The sequence below is a fragment of the Emys orbicularis genome, chromosome 13, assembly GCF_028017835.1.
Source record: "Emys orbicularis isolate rEmyOrb1 chromosome 13, rEmyOrb1.hap1, whole genome shotgun sequence".
Lineage (NCBI taxonomy): Eukaryota > Metazoa > Chordata > Testudines > Emydidae > Emys > Emys orbicularis.
This window is the reverse complement of record NC_088695.1, coordinates 4,389,500-4,407,485: the sequence shown is the minus strand read 5'-3', so window position 1 is coordinate 4,407,485 and position 17,986 is coordinate 4,389,500.

The following is a 17,986-nucleotide window of genomic DNA, read 5'->3' as shown; positions in this document are numbered from 1 at the left end:
GCTGCAATTTAAATAATAATAAAGATGCCGCGGGGCTTATCTACGTGAACTGAAATCAGATTAAAAATTACTTCAGTTTAACTCAACTTGCTCTTTTTAGAGTTTGAGTGGCTTGTTTCAGTTTGTCTCAGATCAGATAGGAATAGGTTTAAACTACCCGTAATGAACTGTCCTTAAACTCCAAACAAGTGTCCATGTGGGGTGGGGGCAAAAGGGGGGGGGGGGGCGTTAACCAAACCAGTTTAGAAACTGACTTAAATTAGGTGCAACTTTGGGTTGGTCTCCACTGGAGAGTTAGGTCGCTGTAGCTATTTTGCTCAGAGGTCTGAAAAATTCACCCCCCGGAGATACATAGTTTAGCCAACCTCACTTCAGGTGTAGACAGCCCTACGTCAACAGGAGAATACTTCCGCTGACCTAGTTACCACCTCGCGGAGAGGTGGATTATCTACAGTTAGGGAAGAACCACTTGCGTTGCTATGGTGCCAACGCAGCAGCTGCGCCACTGTCGTGTTTCTAGTGTAGACGTACCCTGTCTCATGTAGACAAGGACTTAATTACATCTGTGCAACACAGGCTATAGACAAGCAGTCAGCCTCTGGAGCCGATTCTGGCTTGGGTTCTCACAGGGCAGGATCCCTGGAATTGGGATCTCTGCTGCTTTCATTGGTGGGTTTTCTGTATGTTGTGACTCTGTCTCCAGGGTCCTGTTTTGCATGTGGTGGCTGCCGGGTTTCTTTTTTGATGTTGCCACGTTCTGATTTTTGTTACAAATAGTCAGCGGTTGTCAGGTTAATTACTGCTAAGGCGCTTCCTCCTGGCTGCTCTGGGGATTAGCTCTTTCCAGGTCCGACGTTCCCTTCTGCCGCTGCTTGTGCACCTTGCCACCTCTCTCCCTCACTCTCTGAGATACCGGGTGCTCTCTCTCCCTGGCTCGGCCAGGTCACTGTTCCCAGGACATCGAAGTCTTTGCCTGAGACAGTTTCTCTGGAGCAGGGGTGGGCCACACCTGGGTATGGAAATTGTATGGCGGGCCATAAATGCTCACGAAATTGGGGGTTGGGGTGCGGGAGGGGGTGAGGGCTTTGGCTGGGGGTGTGGATTCTGGGGTGGGGCTGGGACCAAGGGGTTCGGCGGGTGGGAGGGGGATCAGGGTTGGGGCAAGGGGTTGGGGTTTGAGGTGTGTGAGGGCTACAGCTGGGGGTGCGGGCTCTGGGGTGAGGCCAGGAATGAGGGGTTGGGAGTGCAGGAGGGTGCTGCGGGCTGGGACCGAGGGGTTCGGAGGGCAGGAGGGGGATCAGGGCTGGGGCAGAGGGTTGGGGCGCAGGAGGGGGTCAGGGGTGCAGGCTCCGGCCAGCGCTTACCTCAAGCAGCTCCCGGAAGCAGTGGCATATCCTCCCTCCAGCTCTTATGCAGAGACGCGGCCAGGCAGCTCTGCGTGCTGCCCCATCCGCAGGTGCCGCCCCCACAGCTCCCATTGGCCATGGTTCCCGGCCAATGGGAGCTGTGGGGGCAGTGTGCAGAGCCCCCTGGCTGCTCCTACCCGTAGGAGGCAGAGGGGGGATGTGCAGCTGCTTCCGAGAGCCACGCGGAGCCCCGGCATGCACAGAGCGGAGCGAGCCCCCACCACACTCCCCAGCTGGAGCTTAAGGGCCAAATTAAAATGTGTGAAGGGCCGGATGCAGCCCCCGGGCCATAGTTTGCCCACCTCTGCTCTGGAGCCTTCTAATTCATTGCCCAGACAGTGCCAGTTCCCCAGTGGCTGGGAGGGGAACCCGGGCCCACCCTCTACTCCGGTGGCCCCATGAAGTCACGAGATCTCCTCGTCAACCTCCTCCCGGCCCTGGCCAAACTCTCCATCTACACTACCAGGAGGAGGATGCTGGACGAGGGGGTGTTCTGCAACTGTGGGGCCTATTTCTGTTCCTCCCTAGTTTCACGCATCCGGGCAGAGTTCCACTGGGCTGCGTCCGCTGGCTCCCTTGACAGCTTTGAGGAGCAGTGGGCGCTGCCCGGGGTTCTCTGCTCGGTGTCCCCATCTGGTACCCTCGTTTTGGACCTATGACCTTCACCTCAGTCCCTGTTTTTCTCATTAGTTGTCCCCCGCATTCATTTGGTCCTTGGGTCCAGTGGTCCCCCCCACTAGGCTGGGGGAGGGGCCTTTAGAAGTGGGCGGGTGCATCCCAGGTTTCCAATAAGACCCTCTACTCTGGATTCCAGCTCAGGGCAGGGCCGCCTCTAACTTTTTGGCCCCCCCAAGCAAAAAAAAAGAGTGCCGCCCTCCATAGCGCCGCCATAACACACACCCTCAGCACCGCGACAACACCCCCCCGCGGAGCGCCGCGCCGCCGAACCCCCCAGCCGAACCCCCCAACCCCCCGTGGAGTGCCACACCACCGAACACCCCCCCGTGGAGCACCGCCGAATGCCGTGCTGCTGAACCCCCCGCCAAGCGCTGTCGAACCCCCCAACTCCCCGCAGAGCACCGCGCAGCCAAACACCCCCCCCCCTGCAGAGCGCAGCGCTGCTGAACCCCCGCACCGCCACACACACCTCCCGCTGAGCGCTGCCAAACACTGCCAAGCTGGGCTGCCGAACAACCCCCCCCCCGCACCCCGCCGCCCCGCCACCCCCCCCCGCGGAGCGCCGCTGCTGAATCCCACCCCCAACGCCCCCCGCGCGCCCAGCCGCCAAAACAAAAACAACCCACCCCACCCCCAGCGCCGCCCGACCGAACCCCCCCCCAAAACCCTGAGCGCCCCCCGCCACCCCAAGATTGGCCGCCCCTTATCAGGTGCCGCCCCAAGCACGTGCTTGGTCGGCTGGTGCCTGGAGCCAGCCCTGCCCAGATCCCACCCAGAAATGGAGGTTACAGGGTAAACGTTAGGTTTCCTTACACCGTTTTCAAAGACTAATCATACTCCATTTCATGAATTGTTTTATTTCTGCCCCTCCTCCCCCGCCCAGGGGAGAGGAAGTGAATTGAAACAATAAACAAAAAAATCAACTCCACAGGGCAACACACTGACAACCCATTTGTGGAAGAGTTTGGAGGCCAAGGGACCAGTTCCCCAGCCTGGCATAACGAGGCCCTGATCTCAGGTTGTGCGTAGGGGGACTGTCTCTCCCTGTGTGTCTGTGCAGCGCCCAGCACAACGGGGCCCTGATCTCAGCTGGGGCAGGGACTGTCTCTCCCTGTGTGTCTGTGCAGCGCCCAGCACAATGGGGCCCTGATCTCAGCTGGGGCAGGGACTGTCTCTCCCTGTGTGTCTGTGCAACGCCCAGCACAACGGGGCCCTGATCTCAGCTGGGGCAGGGACTGTCTCTCCCTGTGTGTCTGTGCAGCGCCCGGCACAACGGGGCCCTCATCTCAGCTGGGGCAGGGACTGTCTCTCCCTGTGTGTCTGTGCAGCGCCCGGCACAACGAGGCCCTGATCTTAGCTGGGGCAGGGACTGTCTCTCCCTGTGTGTCTGTGCAGCGCCCGGCACAACGGGGCCCTGATCTCAGCTGGGGCAGGGACTGTCTCTCTCTGTGTGTCTGTGCAGCGCCCAGCACAACGGGGCCCTGATCTCAGCTGGGGCAGGGACTGTCTCTCTCTGTGTGTCTGTGCAGCGCCCGGCACAACGGGGCCCTGATCTCAGGAGCTGAGCTCTAGGTGTTACCATAATACACATACTAATTTATAAGTAAGGCTGCGAGTCTGTCACGGAAGTCACTTTCAGTGACCTCCGTGATTTCTGCAATGGCTGGTGCTGGCTTGAGGCAGCCCCTGGGCCAGCAGCAGCAATTTGGGTGTGAGGGAGGGGGCTCAGAGCTAGGGGCAGGGGGTTGGTGGGTGTAGGGGGCTGTGAATTTTGTTTAGTGCCCATGACCTGTCCATGAATTTTACTAAAAATACCTGTGACTAAAATGTATCCATGGCTGAGGATGGGAAAAGGCAACTGGATTCTGCCCCTTTAACATCTAGGGCTGTAGCCCCATGGATGGAGATAGGGGGTGGAAGGAGCAGCTGGATTCTGCCCCTGTAACCCCTACGGCTTGGGAAGGGAGAAAGCAGCTGGACAGTGCCTGGACAGGCACCTCTGGGCCTGGCGGTTCAGAGCCCCGGCACCTCTGGGCTTGCTGCATCAGTTATGAATGTAAAAAAATTTGCTTGATCCCTGGCACCTCTTTCATTACAAAGGAAGCCCTGCAGCTGGACTCTGTCCCTTCAACTGCTCGCTGCATCCCCTTTGCTGGTGTGTGTTTGGGGGGTGTTGGCTGGAATGTGTCCCTTTAAATCCCCTCCAGGACTGCAGCCCCGTGGCTGGGGTGGGCACCTGGACTCAGTCCCTTTAACCCCCTACCCTTAGGGCTGCGGAGAAGTTGCCTTGTTCTGCTGCCGCCTGCATTCAGCACCCACAGGGGAGCTGTCAGTGCCGGGAGAGGCATTAGCTGAGCCGGTGTTGGTGGGGAATGGGCGCAGGGCTGCCCTGGCGGCTCCCCTCCTGTGCCCAGCGGGCGCTAGAGGCAGGCTCCATCCCGGTGGCACAGGGAAAGGTGGTGGCGGTTGGGGGGGGGGCGGTTCACCCGACTCCTTGTTGTTTTTGTGAAACTTTGAGGAACTTCCACCTGCAATCAAAGGCCAACAGTTACCGCGCAGTGAGAAAACCAGCGGAGAACAGCACTTCCCGCGCCCCAATTGGCCGCGCCCCTTGCCACTGAGCATGCACATTTTCCGGATGCCGGTGGAGGGGGCCTGGGAGCAGCACTCACTTGCTCGCTCAGACCTGCCTGGCGGCGGAGGGGAGCGCCTGGGTGCTACCGGCTCCTGCCAAGCAGCTCCCACGCCCCGCACTGCCGAGCCTGGGCGCCCGATCGCCGCGTGGGAAGCCCGATCGCCGCCTGGGCCGAAGGGGACGAGGTGCCACAGCCGGCGTGTTGCTGCCCGAGGGCACAGCGGGTAGGAAGCGGCCCAGGGCACGCGCTTGGGGACAGGGAGCCCTGGGGCAGGGACGGCGGGGGGGGCTCGTGGGGCTAGAGCCACCCCAACCTTTGCCTTACCCTCCCCCCCCGGTACCCCGTAGCACCCTGCTGCTACCCGGCAGCATTTGCTGCTTGGCTGGTACTGTACTTAACTCAGTAACAGCTGATAACGCCTCTGCCCTCACTTGGGTTTAAAATCAGGGGCTAAAAGGAGGCAAATTGGAGGGGGGGATGGGCAGGGGGTGGAAACTGACTGTGTGTGGGGGGGTCAAACAGCTGGAGGCAGGAGAGGGGCTGAGGGGCAAAATTGGGGAGGGGAGGAGCTGGGTTAAGGCCAGGGGTGAGGGGCTGCCAGACGGTGGCAGAGGGTAAAATCCGGCACAGGGAGGGGCAAAGGGGGTAACAGTTACCCCGTGGGCTGAGCCACCTGTCGTGTTTGCAAAAATAGTATGTGGGGAAGCGGGGCTTTTTATTTCCCCTCGCACGGGATGCTGTGTGCTTAGAGGCACAGGACATTCCAGTGCCTGGGCGCGCAGCTCCTCTCCATCTGATCTAACGTAGGGAGGTGCTGCTTGAGTCAATGGACTATTTTATGTGCACGCCCAAAAAATCTCTCATATTTTGGGTGTTTAGAAGACTCCCTTATGAGTTTATATGTCTGTGTACAGTCTCCTAACAGTTCACACATTTGTCTTTGCTGCTGCTGTGATTCCCCTGAGTTGCGCTCTCTTCCATCTTTTCATGTGCTGTGAGATACAATATATTCTGCTTACTGTATTTTCCACTCCACGCATCTGATGACGCCGACGAAAGCTTATGCCCAAATAAATGTGTTAGTCTCTAAGGTGCCACAAGGATTCCCCATTGTTTTTTCTGATACAGACTAACATGGCTACCCCTCTGAAACCTGACTCCCTTCCTTGTAACCCATATTAAATAGTTTTTCTCCTTTTAATTGTTTACTTTTTAAAATGTTGTTTTTATTACCCTTAGCACTCCTCCTTTGTCACCATTGTGCAGATGGATGTCATTGGGCTATTTAATTTATACTTTAATAGCAAATAATCCTTGAAAATATTTATAAGTAAATAGTTGCTAATAGTTTTAGCAATGACATCTGTGTTTCTAGGATAGCACTTCCTATGTTTTTACTGTGATTTTTAATTTAGAATTCTTATTGTAAATTTTTATTAGGACTGTCAAGCGATTAAAAAAAATTAATCATGATTAATCGCACGATTAAAAAAAATTAATCACATGATTAATCGTGCTGCTAATAGAATACCATTTATTTAAATACTTTTGGATGTTTTCTACATTTTCAAATATATTGATTTCAATTACCACACAGAATACAAAGTGTACAGTGCTCACTTTATATTTTTATTTTTTATTACAAATACAGTAAAAGCTGTGTTATCTGGCACTTTACCATCTGGAAAGCTCTATTAACCGGCATTTCTGATATTTCCCAATACAAATCGTCAATCTAGTAACTGGGACTAGTATACGGCCCAGGAGGTTATGCAATTGCACATTCTGCGCTCTACTTTTATGCAAAAGAGGCAGAAGACAAATCAGCAAGCTGATATCGGGGATTTATTCAAAAAAGCAGCTTCCAGGGTTTGTCATTGGGCTGAATCTGTACTGACCCTATCTCCTACACTTTCTACATCTACAATGATATAATGATGACCCTGAGATACTGCAAGATCCTTAAGTGCCTTCTGAATCATCAAACAAAGATTAAATGATGTTCAGTATAGTTTTAGTGTTCAGTGTATTTTTAGTGATCTGGGTGTACACCATGCGCTGCCCATAGGGATATGTAGTGTCATAAGATAACCTCCTGTATAGAAAACTTTCCCTGTCTACACCTAAGTGCTTCAAGAAACCAAGCACTCTGCAGTGTAGTACTACTACTGTATTGGTGAGTATCTGTATACTATTTTATACTTAATTCATTTTTATTGTATTCTAATTCTTTGAAAATTGGTATTCCATGGGTAAGTGTTACTCTTAGTTAACCAGAATATTTGATTAACCAGCACTCCCCATTCCCCCAACATGCCGGATAACAAAGCTTTTACTGTATTTGCACTGTACAAAAAAAAAAATAGTATTTTTCTTTTCACCTAATACAAATACCAAAGTGCAATCTCTTTATCATGAAAGTTGAACATACAAATGTAGAATTATGTACCAAAAAATGCATTCAAAAATAAAACAATCTAAAACTTTAGAGCCTACAAGTCCATTCAGTGCTACTTCTTGTTCAGCCAATCGCTCAGACAAACAAGTTTGTTTACATTTACGGAAGATAATGCTGCCTGCTTCTTATTTACAATGTCACCTGACTGTACTAGCTAAGTAATAAAAATACACCTAAATTCTTAAAGTATAGGCCTTTACAAACAGGCCTAAATATCTATATCCTAACACTGACAGTGAGAACAGGTGTTCACATGGCACTGTTGTAGCTGGCGTTGTCAGATATTTACATGCCTTCCCCCTCTCACTGCCAGGGCAGATGCCCCCTTCCACTTCCTGGTCTCTAGTTCCTTTGCCCCATCTCCTGTAGCCAACTGTCTAGTGTAAAGCCATGGTTTGCTTTGCAGAGCCAGCTGGCATCAGCCCCTGTCAGATCGCTGGTTACCAACAGAGAGGAATGGATGGAAGGTGTTTGCAGTGGGCGTCTCTTTCCCCGGCCAGGGCTGTTCCGGCTAACCTCGCATACCCCTTCTCTTTGTGCCCATGCGTGGGGGAGCGCTGACACATGGGGGCACATTGCCCTCACTAACATCAGAGGGGAGGGGAAGAGTGACATTTACTGACTGACTATAACAGGGATCCTGGGACTGACACAGCTACAACAGCACTGCACATAATGTGCGCGCTGCTTTTCCTCTCACCTGTCCTCCAGGAGTGCTGCACATGCTCAGCCTGTGGAGGTGCGGTCTCTCCCTCCCCACCCCAGAGATGTCTGCATTTCGGTCCCTGTGTCTGCCTCTTGCATCACCCTCGCTCTCTGGAAGTGCTCTAGGGTGGGGTTGGTGGGGTGGGACGGTACTGACTGCTGGCACGCCTGCTGATACTGATTCTGAGGCCTTCCCTGCAGCCAGTGAGAGGAAACTGATCACAGCCCAGCACAGGAACCCCCGTGTCTCTCGCTAGTGGGGAGATGAAGAAAAGAGAGGGTCCCATGGAGCAGAAACTGCAGCAGAAGGAATATACTCATTGCAGTGGAGACCCAGAAGAGGACCCGAGAAATCAGAGCACCTTTGTGTGGACACAGGCCATGGAGAGGGTCCAAGGCTTATATAGACGGATCTGTAATTTTATTGGTGGGTGTGACTCCCCGAATCCTTCTTCTCAATAGGGACCTGATCCCTCTGCTAGAGTCCATCAGGCAGTTTCCCAGCTCGTACCTGCAGCTACTGTTGTATGCAGCCCCTCAGAAAGTGCTGATCTCCGATACGTTGCCTTCCCTAAGGCGGGGTCAGGCAATCGTATGGCCAGACCCTCTGACTGGTCTTGTAGCAACCTGGTCTAATGCAGGGAGCTGGACACAGTGCCTGAGATTCTGATCCCCAGACAAGGGGGCAGAGGCTGCAGAGTGAGGGCGCGTCTGCGACAGACACATTTCCCATCCCTGCTCCACTCTGTGCCCTGGTGACCTGGCACGCTCTGGGTAACCGCTCTAGAAGACTGTAGGGAGGAGGCGGTGGTGGTGGTGAAGTGGAACTGATCCATAATTACCTGACATCCTCCTATAGGTCCCTTATCCAGACTTGCTACTGTGATGTCTTCAACTAAAAGCCCAGCGAGCAGGTGGTTTGGGGAGGGGAAAGGGGTGAAGAAAAATATTGGTATATTTTGGTATCCCTTCCGATCATCTGTCTTCTTAGATTGTAAACTCTCTGGGCAAGGAACCGTATCTTCCCATGTGTTTGTAAAGCACCTATCACAACAGATCTTGAACCCGACTGACGCTGCACACAAGTATAATTTACGTACACCTCTACCTCGATAGAACGCTGTCCTCGGGAGCCAAAAAATCTTACCGTGTTATAGGTGAAACCGCGTTCTATCGAACTTGCTTTGATTCACCGGAGTGTGCAGCCCCGCCCCCCTGGAGCGCTGCTTTACCGCGTTATATCTGAATTTGTGTTATATCGGGTCGCGTTGTATCGATGTAGAGGTGTAATAAAATAGCCCTACGTATCCCACTACAGAGCAGGGAGCGCATTGCTAAATCCTTCCTCCTGCCATGGCACCGACTTTGTAGCCATTAGTGTGCTGGGAAAACACAAAGAGAAACTCCCATGGGTTCAAATGTTGGGGTTTTAGTTGAACTGGTGATGGAAGGGCCGGTGGGGATCTGTAGTGTAGAGACAGCTCAGTCAGAGCTATTTTCACCACCACCATTTACCCTTTCTGAAAGCAAATCTGATGGAGCCAGCAGCAAAGCTAGATAGAATGTGTGCAGGAGGTCCAGCTAGAATGCTAGATGATCTTGATGATCCCTTCTGATCTTGTAAATTTCCTCAGTGCAGAGGAGGCTTGATTGTAAATACTGCTCCTCCCTCCCCCCCTCCCGCCCCCCGCCGCAGTACCTAGGACCATTAATGGCTTTTCTTTTTCAGATCGAGCTAACTCTACATTCTGTGAATGTCTAACAAAGCAAGTCACAATCCCAGTCTATGCCTTGATCATCATAGTAGCTCTGGTAGGAGTGCTGGTAGCAGCTCTGATAACTCTTTCAGGTGAGTCCCAGGCCTCCTTGGCCAGGTTTCTGTGTCCTGTTTCCTCCCTTTAGTCATCACAGTCTCTAATTCTTTTCTCCTCAGCTTTAAACAGAAAACTTTCAACTCTTGCTTCTGGTCTCCCAACTCCCTGTTGTGAAATATTGGCTCTCTATGGAGCTATATTGGGCTTAATGGACTGAATTTAGACCCCATGCCCAGCTGTGCGGCGGTTGTGCCACCCCTGTGAAGGATATTATGAGACTGCTGGCCTTGCCTTTCTACCGGCTTTACCCTTGCACCGAATCATCTCCCTCTCCCCGTGAGCTCCTCAGTCAGTCCCAAGCAGAGCTTGCTCTCAGGAGAGGCAGCCCCTACAGTGCCAACTACAGTGTGCTTTATTATTCGGTGCAAAAGCCCTTTTTTAGGAAAGGGCAGATTGCTGAGTCAAGTGTCCAAAGGGACACTTTTCAAAGGGAAAAGCTCACTGATGTTAACTGGCCCCTGTGTGTGATTCGTGGAGGGGGACTGGTCATGCTTTTAAATCTGAGCATTAATCTGTGACCCAACCGCCATACAGAATTTTACATCAGTTTAATTAAAAATCTAAATTAGTTTACTGATAGGGTTACATTTCACTGATGGCTTTCTCAAGGAGCTTTTATTGTTTAACTCTTTGTCTGCTGCTGCTTTTGGCAGGCAAAGTCTTCTTAAATAAAAAGTGAAACAAATTAATTAGTTCCTAGATTTTTATACTGATGTCCTCAAACCGGCCAGTCCCATTTTTGAGGTCTGGTATCACCTTGTGGCTGTTTATTTCATGTCACCTTGTGGCTATTTATTTCATGAAACTACAGCACTGTTCTTAAGCACTGATTGGCTCTCTATTATGGTATTAAGCACACCACTATCAGTCTCATGCCTAGGATTCAGAATCAGATTCTGCAGTGAGGAATGAAGTAGACGACCAGAATGATGCTATGCTTTTTAGGACATTTTATCCTGATGTTCATCACTGCAGTATCTGGGCGCCTCCCATGTAAAATCATCAGCAATAGTGAAGTCCCTCATGAACTTCCTGAGTCTCTGGCACTCTTCCCCTTATGGAATCAGAACTCTGTGTGGGAGAGGGATTTTTGTGTGGGGGGGGGGCAAAAGGGGGTTTCTCCTTTCCTCAAGAGAACCAGCCTGCCCCAGGGGTAGCCATCCCAGCTGATTATTCTGAACTCGGACCTTTAATTGGGTTTTGGCATCCTCCTGCTTTAATTCTGAGTTTGGGCCTAGCTCTCTGTGCAGGGCACTGGGTTGTGGGTTGGTTATATCCATTTGTCACTGAATTCACTGCTGGAGCTCAAGTTCTAATGTCCTCTTACCTCCCTCTGAGCATCTGGCAGAGGGTTAAGGAGCCTCTGGATATGAGGGGCTTGTTCCCTCTGGGTGCAGGAAGGGACAAGCTCTTATTACATGTTACTTTCTCATTTCCTATATTTCAGTCCATCCTGGCTCCGCTGTGGTCCTCTCTCCAGATCCCTTTGCTAGCCCCTCATGCCCAGACAACTGGGTCGGGTATGGAAGGAAATGCTACTATTTCTCAGAGGCTGGAGAAAACTGGAACAACAGCCAGAGACACTGCTCTGCGCTCAGCGCTTCCCTGGCTGGGATTGACAGCGAACAGGAAATGGTGAGAGAGAGAGACAAGCACGGGTGCTTGATAATGACCTTGGCAGGACAGACATGGTTGCAGTGGGACAGGGCTAGGCCAAAGGGAATGAAAGTCCAGCAGCTGAATTCCAGCTGTGGTCAGTATGCGATTATCCTTTCTTCATAGCTCCAGGCAGGAGAAGCACTTCCGTTGGGTTGGGTTGGGTCAGCCGGGGGCTGGCTGCAGGTCAGGCAGGGATTGTGAACCTGCCACTGCTGTGCTGCCATGCTTGGAGTGGGAGGAATGTCCAGCTGAGCAGAATGCCTGCTTTATGCCCGCGCATATCCCCACTGGGCTCTGCAAGGGGTCACCGCTCTGCTCCAGGCCCACCTCCCTCCTCCTAGCCCCACTCCAGTGATGGGGAGAGAGGGTACAAGGCCTTGCAGAGAGGGACTGGAGCTTATACCCATGTTGAGCCATGCAGCTTTCCCTCCCCTAAAGGAAATTGTTGGGGGGAGGATGATTGGGAGACAAGAGTGGGGAGAACTGTGAATGGAGAGGGTGAATGCTCGTCCTTTGAACACCTCAGCCCCCTTGAATGTGAGTGGAAATTCCCCTTTGAAAAAATTGCATGGCAAGCCCTTAGATTCCCTGCTGTGCTGGGGTGGGTGAGGTTCAGTACCACGTTCTCCGGGTCTCATTCATGCTGTCCCTTTGCTTTTGTATTTCTAATACAGATGTTCCTGCTGCGCTATAAAGGCAAACTTGACCATTGGCTCGGCCTCAGGAGAGAGCAGGACCAGCCCTGGAAATGGTTCAATGGCGCCAAATTGAACGACCTGTGAGTTCCTCTATATATTAACACTAAAACCCTGGCTTCGGGATAACAAGCATCCCAATCAGCCCTCCATGGAACTGGCTGTGAAGCTGGAGGCTCTGTGACCTGGCCCTGAGCTCTGTCGGGGTCTGTCTCTGGACTCCTCCGACTCTTGGGATACTGTGTGAAGGCGCTGGGTGGAGCCTGGGACTCTTAATCCTGGAGTTGTTGCTTTGCAATCTGTGTTGGGCATGGTGAAGGAGCCGAATAGGATAGCAGACCTTAGCTCGGTAACAAATCCAGTGTGCCCTGGCATGCCTCAGGGGTTGAAACGGACTCTCAGTGCTCTAAGACAGTCGCTCTCAACCAGGGGTACGCATCCTCCTGGGGGTACATTAACTCACCTAGATGTTTGCCTAGTTTTACAACAGGCTACATAAAAAGCACCAGCGAAGTCAGTACAAACTAAAATTTCATACAGACAAAATGAGAACGGCAGCAGTTTTTCAGTAATAGAGGTTGTGACACTGCTATATTTTTATGTCTGATTTTGTAAGAAAGTTGGTTTTTAAGTGAGGTGAAACTTGGGGATACGCAAGACAGATCAGCCTCCTGAAAGGGGTACAGTCATCTGGAAAGCTTGAGAGCCGCTGGTCTAAGAAGCATCCCTGCTGTGGAGGTCCTAGTGTGTGTATGTGTGTGTGTGTGAAGGCTCCATGTTCAATGTCATGTGGGAACGGTCCCTGGAATCCTTCCTTTTGGGGCACTCTGGCTGGAAATTGGGCCTGCAAGAGCCAATCACAGGTCCCAAGTGGGGGCAGAAATGACCAGGAATTGGGATAAAAACATCTATCTGGAATAAAAGCTGGGGCTGCCCTGCTAACCCCAAACTGGCTCTGTTTCATTCTCTTCCCCATTTGCTCCCTTTCTGCCAGGAAGGAATTGCAATGGGCCTCTTTGCTCCCTGTACAATGGGGGCTTGTTCGCTAATTGAGGTGTTGCATTAATGTGGAGCACCTCCCTCCCTCTGGGCGGGGCAGGCAATGCCCAGTCCCTGCCCGACTCTAGCTCCTGGATTTTGTGTTGCAGGTTTGAAATTAGAGGAGGCGGACACTGTGCTTATCTGAGTGATGGATTTGTTGGCTCTTCAAGGTGCTCCTCATTCACAAACTGGATTTGCAGCAAACATGACGCGTATACGATGGGAAAGGGAATTGCACAGCCTGGGATATGAAAGTTTGAGAATCATCGAAATGTGATCTGGAAAAGCTTGAAATCCCAGCACCTGCAGACAAAGCAGGATGAGTATTTATTCCCTACAGTCTGTTCCCCCGGGGTCTGTCCTGGTTCTGATTTTAAATACCTCAACAGTGGGGTTTCCATGTTCTTTATTGCTTGATTGAAAGTGGAACAGAGCTGTCACTTTCTAGGGAAACTTTCCTGAAATTAACTCACCCTCTTTACTCAGTTCTCCTGCTTATACCCCATGTGTACACAATCTCTGGTGTTTTCCCCATGTCCTGCTCTAGGTCAAGCCTCTTCCCCTTAGGCGCATGCTTATAGGTGGCTGTTTTCTGGAGACGTTGGGTTTACCTCATCACTGATTTGTAATGTGAAGGCCGAGCTAAAGGGAAAGGAAACTGGAGTTCAAAATAGCAATAATTTGTTTAAATGGAAGTAAGCAGCGGATTAGATACATCTTCATATACATTTTTTTGACCGATCAAACTGTGCATTCATGAGTTTGTGTAACCCCTGATCTTATTTTTTTCTTTTCACTTATTTGGATTTTTACTGTGCTGCAACACATGAGCACCCATCCAACTCTGTGTCTGACAATCTTTTATAAATACAGTATTAAGTAGACCATCCGTTACCTCAGATCAAATCCAAGAACCCAGTGACTGCATTAATATAACCAATTAGTTTAACTTCCTCCCACTCTTACCCTTCTCCTCCTCTCAATTCTTCCTCCTATTTATTAAACGCACTTGTTGCACTTTTGTTATACAATTAGATGGTTAGCTACTTGCCGTTCCTTGTCTTGCTGCAGGTGCAGTGCCCAGCACAATGGGGCCTTGGTCCTGATTCAGGCCTCAGGTACAATACTGATACTACACCAGTGATGATTTTAGGCCAGTTCTCATTTAATCATTCCTCTTAAATCAACCCCTCTAGTCTCGCTGGAAGTGCCTTTTGTCTGAGAGTTTTCATGCTCTTGCTCTCCAGGTGTGGGACCAGGTTGTCCTTGATGTTTCTGGATTTGCAGAAGACACATGACGTGTGGTTCTTTGAGTAGATGCAGACGTGTATTCCAAGTAGATCTGCGTGTGCCCCGGAGCCAGAGACTCTTGCCTACCAGCATCCATAGAGAGGTGGTGCTTGTGCCTGTAAACCCTCCTAAGGCTATATGAGGCAGTGCTGTCCCAACCCCGGATCAGTTCCTTCTTATGGCCCGTTGGCTGGAGTTAGTCTTGTGTGCTTGTTGCTTTACAGCCTTGTGAATTTGTATTTTAGCCTACTCTGTTGTATATAGTTGCTAAAAGTTTTAGTGTAGTATTGGTGTCGGTGGTAGTGCTCCCTGGTGATGTCTTTACCGGGGTTCAAGCATTGCTCTTCATGCAGAGCGGCGATTCCCAATCGCAACCACCACACACGGTGCTTGCTCTGCTTTGGTGAAGCCCACCTTAAGGCGTGGTGTTCGATCTGCAGATCATTCAAGAAGCGGACTTGGGTGGCACGGGACCTTCTCCTTAAGCAGCCCCTGCTTGAGTAGGCCACGAGGCCTGACCCGGTGCTGAGGCCTTCCTTGGGCAGCAGTTCGCCCTCTGGCTTGGAGAGTGCTACTGCCTCCTGTTCCGGGGCAGGGACCTCTCCGAAGAGACACAGGAGCCGTTCTCCAGCATGGGCACCAAAGAAGGTCTCATAAGACCAGTCGGGAGTGTTCCAAGTCCAGAACAATTCTTCTGCCTCCCCTAATAAGAGCGTGGACCTGCATGGTGCTGGCTCTGGCGCGCGGGATGATGCGGGTGCTTCTGACCCTCCCTTGGTACAGGGTAGGGAGGGCAGATGCCCCGAACTGTCAACTCTGGTTCCGGCCTCCAGGCATGCATTGAATCCAGTACCGACGGGAACGATGCCAGTACAAACAGTATCGGTGATGTCAGCGCACCAGGTTGTGGCAGCCCTACTCTGCCTTTCAGTCCCATCCTCCTTCCTGGTCCAAGAGTTCGCCGAGGCTGCCGCCCCACAAGGACCTCTCAGAGTGTGCTCCCAAAGTCTTAGCTCCGCACCATGATACCCTCCCTCCGGGGCTTGGCATGGACATGGTACCAGAGACAGTACAAGGTTCTTCAGTACTTGGTGTGACAGGGTCCCTAGGGTGCAACCTGGACTGTGGGAGCACTGAGCCCTCTGTCCCACCAACCTGGGGTCCCTCTCACACTGTGGTGCTGTTGTCAAGTTGAATTGGGTGGGGGGAGGGGAGAGAGGCCAAGTGATGATGTCACTTCCCCTCTTTTATGTTTTCTTCCACCTTGCTGGAAAGATCTTTTCCTGTGACATGGGGATCAGGCAGTCCCATTGGTCAAATAGTCTCTATTGCATACAGTCTCTGGGATAGTGGATTCTTTCCTTGATGGGTGTTGATGAGCCATTAACTGCTATCTGACTACTCCATTGTTGTACCTGAAAGGCTGGTTGTGGGTGTTCCCAAGCTCACAGCACATTTCAGTAACACATACAGCAATAGTTCATAACCTCACATACAATAAAACAGGATATTAAAGTTCAACAGATCAAGACTTTTAGAATGATACCTCACAAGGCAAACTTTGTACCAAACATAGCATAATTATATGACAGTGGTGAATATGGGGGTTCCAGGGTGCTACTCTGTGTGTTACATGGGGCCCTTCCTCAGCACCAATGCAGTCAGTGCTGCAGATGGTCCCATGGAGCTTGTCACCGTCCTCAGTGGTGAAGCATGTGGGCGCTCTGGTACCATCATTTGCATCAGGACTGATTTTTGCCTATGGCACCGACCTTTTCGGTACCAGTCGTACCAACTGCTTTTTCGTTCTGGGCTACGGATGGGTCAGATCACCTGTTGGCTCCCTCTGAAGTCGCTCTTCCCATGTTTCTGAGGTCCCAGGACTCCTCTGCTTCAGAGTCAGGCTCCTCATCCCCCCCACTCCACTTCACCTGAGGGAGTCTGGGGGCCACCGGTGGACCACTACAGCTACCTGAGTTGGCACACGCCTCGAGGCCAGGATGGGGGTCCCTGGTCCGGCACCTACTTGCCACTGATGCCTTATCCATACCAGTGGCCACCTTGTGGCCACCAGTGGGAGGCTCCTCCCTCATAGAGGTCTTGCCTTTGGATGAAATTACTGCTGACTAGTCACCTTCTTGAAATACACATCTGCATCTACTTGAAGAAGAAATGGTTACTTACTGTAACAGTGGTTCTTCAGGTTGCGATACAGATATGTACAGGCAGTCCTTGAACTTACGACACCATTGGTTCCTGAAAATCGCGTCTTAAGTTGAAAACGTAACTTGAATTTCCCATAGGAACAATGTTGGATCGAGAGTCGTAACGTTGTAACCGATGTCGTAAAGTTGAAACACGATGTCCATTTATAAACATCGAGGACTGCCTGTGTTCCCCAACCCCTCTGCATTGGCATCTCTTCCCCTGAGCATTCAGCGAGAAGGAACAGAGGAGGGTCGGGGTGGCACTGCCTCATATAGCCAGGGAAGGGCTACAGGCACGAGGTGCAAGTACCACTCCTCTACGGGCACTGCTAGGCAAAAGTCTCCAGCTTGCAAGGCGCACACACACCTACTTGGAATATACGTCTGCATCACATCTCGAAGAACCACAGTTTGAGTAAGTAGTCATTTCTTCTCACCCTGGTTGCTTAACGTAGCTAAACTGTGGTGCTCTTGTTGACGGGTATTATCAGTGCCTTAAGAAGGGGAAGTGCCAACCGTCCTCTGATTCTGGGAGGATTTTCGATCTGTTCCTCCCCACAACTTGCTCTGTTTGGAATATTGGTGCTTTTTGATCCACTGATCTATCCTCTAACATTACCTGTAGTGAGACCAGTATAGGTTTTGTGATACTTTTACCCATTCATAGATTTATTATTATTATTATTTTTCCATTATGATCATCTAGTCGGACCTCCTGGAGAACACAGGCCAGAGAACCTCAGCCACTGACTCCTGCATCAAGGCCTATAACTTCTGTTTGAATTGTAGCATCTCTCTTCTAGAAAGACCAATCCAATCTTGATTTAAAGACTGCAAGAGATGGAGAATTCACCACATTCCTAGGCAAGTTGTTCAAATGGTTAATCAACCTCATTGTTAAAATCTGTATTAATTCGCACTTTATTTCTAGTCTGAATTTGTCCAACTTCGGTTCCCAGCCTTTAGAGCTTGCTCCACCTTCAGTTGCTAGATCAGAGAGCCCCCTGCTATCAGAAATCTCCTCAAGGTGGAGGTACCAATAGGTCATAATCCTATTCCCTTTGACTCCTCTCTTGGATTGGATTGAATTGAATTGAATAGATTGGGCTGCTGGTCTCTCACGATAAGACAGGTTTTCCAGACCTTAAATCATTCTTGTGGCTCTTCTTGGAACTCTTTCCAACATTCTTGTGTACAATGGTGACCCTTTAACTTTTCAGCTGCCTTTGTGATGAAGTATTACCTGAGCTTTCTGTGGTAGAGGGGTGTCTAGGGAATACTGCAGGGTGGTCCATCCCCTCCAGAGCTGTATTCTAATTGCTGGCTTGACAACTGCA